The sequence below is a fragment of the Lithobates pipiens genome, unplaced genomic scaffold (assembly GCF_037356315.1).
Source record: "Lithobates pipiens isolate NorthernLeopardFrog02 unplaced genomic scaffold, aLitPip1_a1.2 Scaffold_22, whole genome shotgun sequence".
Lineage (NCBI taxonomy): Eukaryota > Metazoa > Chordata > Amphibia > Anura > Ranidae > Lithobates > Lithobates pipiens.
Genome location: NW_027507784.1, coordinates 121,158,084 through 121,161,400, shown reverse-complemented (window position 1 = coordinate 121,161,400; position 3,317 = coordinate 121,158,084).

The following is a 3,317-nucleotide window of genomic DNA, read 5'->3' as shown; positions in this document are numbered from 1 at the left end:
GGGGGACAGTGGAAGGCTACATTGATGGGCATTTAAAATGTAAGTTTTTTTCCTTAAACTTCCCTCCTAAACTTGGGGTGCGTGTTATACACCGGCGCGTGTTATACACCGGCGCTTGTTATACGCCGATAAATACGTTAATTGACTGTAAAGCCCTCCTTGGTAATATAATAATAACCATGCATGGTGCAAAACTGAAAAAGTATGCACGCCCCTTAAAATTTTACACATTTTGTCATGTTACAACCAAAAGCGTAAATCTATGTTATTGGGCTTGTATGTGATAGACCAAAACAAAGTGGCACATAGTTATGAAGTGGAAGGAAAATGATAAATGGTTTTCAATTTGTTTTACAAATAAATATCTGAAAAGTGTGGCGTGCATTTGTACTCAGCTCCCTTTACTCTGATACCCCTAACTAAAATCTAGTGGAACCAATTGCCTTCAGAAGTCATCTAATTATTAGAGTCCATCTGTGTGTAATTTAATCTCAGTATAAATACAGCTGTTCTGTGAAGCCCTCAGAGGTCTGTTAGAGAACCTTCGTGAACAAACAGGATCATGAAGGCCAAGGAATACACCAGACAGGTCAGGGATAAAGTTGTGGAAAATTTTAAAGCAGGATTATGTTAAAAAAAAATATCCCAAGGTTTGAACATCTCACGGAGCACTGTTCAATCCATCATCAGAAAATGGAAAGAGTATGGCACAACTGCAAACCTACCAAGACATGACTATCCAACTAAACTTACAGGCCGGGCAAGGAGAGCATTAATCAGAGAAGCAGCCAAGAGGCCCTTCGTAACTCTGGAGGAGCTGCAGAGATCCACAGCCCAAGTGGAAGACTCTATTAGTCGTGCAATCCACAAATCTGGCCTTTATGGGAGAGTGACAAGAAGAAAGCCATTGTTGAAATAAAGCCCTAAAAAATCCAGTCTGCGATAGACATGTGCGCCATCAATAAATTTATTTTGTTTTGTTCCGCTTCGTATTAAAATTAATTCGTAATTAGTGTCCGAAATTCAATTCGGATTCATACAAAATACCAATTTTCGTTAGAAAATAATAAAAAATTTGCGCTTAGTAAAATAAAATAAGATAAAATAAATCAGCAGCTGAACACTATAACCAGGATACTGGGCACAACGAAAACAGAAAGAAATAAAAGTGCAGCGCTTAGCCTCTAAATATGAATGTGACTTAATAGAAAAATATATAAATGTTGTGAAAAACCTAAATAATGTGAAAGTCATTAATGAAAAATACTTTCAAAGCTCAAATGTCCAATGAAGTCAAAAGACGTTTATCTATAACTCAAGTGTCCAATAGAGTGAAAAACAAACTATAAAACCAAATAATCATAAAAAATGATGCAGCACAGTATAAATAATGTCCCATGTGAATATGAAACAAAAAGTGATTAATCTTGTTTGTTCAAACAACGATAATAATGCTTGACCACGTGGACCCTTCACCTCTGTAAATCAATAATGAATGGAGGCTTACCAGATCACCGGTGACCCCCTGTTAAGGGAGGTCAGTCTGCGCAGATACGATCACATAGACGTTTCGATACAGGAAGCCGAAAAACGACCCAATCCTTCGGATATCACGTAATCTCCAAATCCGCTCAGATCCTCTCATAGGCCTCAAAGCGTCATATCACTTCCTTTTATCAAGGTACGCTGGTGGTTGGAGGGGATTTTAACCACTTGACCACTGGGCACTTAAACACCCTTAATAACCAGACCAATTTTCAGCTTTCGGTGCTCTCACATTTTGAATGACAATTACTCAGTCATGCAACACTGTACCCTTATGAAATTTTTGTCCTTTTTTTCACACAAATGGAGCTTTCTTTTGGTGGTATTTAATCACCGCTGGGTTTTTTATTTTTTGTGCTATAAAAGAAAAAATACAGAAAATTCTGTAAAAAAATGAATTTTTCTTCGTTTCTGTTATAAAATTTAGCAGATTAGTAATTTTTTCTTCATACATTTTGGCCAAAATTTATACCACTACATATCTTTGGTAAATATAAGTACAAATTGGTGGATATTATTTGGTCTTTGTGAAAGTTATAGAGTCCACAAGCTATGGTGCCAATATCTGAAAATTGATCACACCTGAAGGACTGACGGCCTATTTCAATTCTTGAGACCCTAACATGCCAGAAAAGTACAAATACCCCCCAAATGACCCCTTTTTGGAAAGAAGACATTTCAAGGTATTTAGTAAGAGGCATGATGAGTTTTTTGAAGTTGTCATTTTTTCCCACAATTCTTTGCAAAATCGAAAAAATTCTTTGCTCTCGAGTGCGCGCCCCAGGGGGCGCGCGAGAGCGGAATTCTGGGAGGACGTCATATGACGGCCTCCCAGAGTTAAGAAACCGCCCTGTAGCCGTCATTCCGCTATAGGGCGGTTATTAAGTGGTTAAATACAGACACAGGAAGAAGGGGATTTGTCTGCCACAGACTAATTGACTATGCCATGTGTTTTTAAAACAAGGTATCAATAACACAGAAATTCCTTTATGAAAATATAATCAGTTATATCAATCAAAAATAATTTGACATCTTCTTGAAATCGAGAACTCAGTTCAAATGTCACCATCTGTAGGTTATTAACTCAAAAAACTTCACATACACAGTTTTTTATAGGGGAACTCCTCAGGCCGCGTACACACGCGCGGACTGTTCGCCCAACTCTGTCCGTCAAACAGTTTCGGCAAACAGTCCGCTCAAAATTAGCATGGACGGACATGGCCACACACGACGAACGAACAGTTTGCTGAAACCGTGCGCGATGACGTGAACGGCACGTACGACGGGACGAAAAATACGACGTCCTATACACTGCATTATAACTTTCGGCGTGTAAATCCTTTCTGAGCATGCGCGGAACTTAGTTTGACGAACAAGCCTACACACGAGCGGACTGTTCGCTGAAACAAGGTTTCAGCGGACAGTTTTTCGGAAATTCCGTAAAACCTTGTTCGTCAAACTGTCCGCTGAAACTGTCCGCTGAAAGCCCACACACGAGCGGACTGTCCGCCCAAACACTGTTCAGCGGACAAAGTTGGGCGAACAGTCCGCGCGTGTGTACGCGGCCTCAGTTATATATTTTTTAAAACCAAATTAAATTTTAGATATAAAGAATATAACACAAATTAGTACGGATATGCAATGGGATTTGCTGCGACTTCGGTCTTCCTTCCCTGACATGATCATTGTGTTGTCGGACATTGTGGCCCACACATCATGGCAAGGGGCAAGGTGGGTAGAGAAGTTAAACAAGGCCCGGATAAAGGCGAATA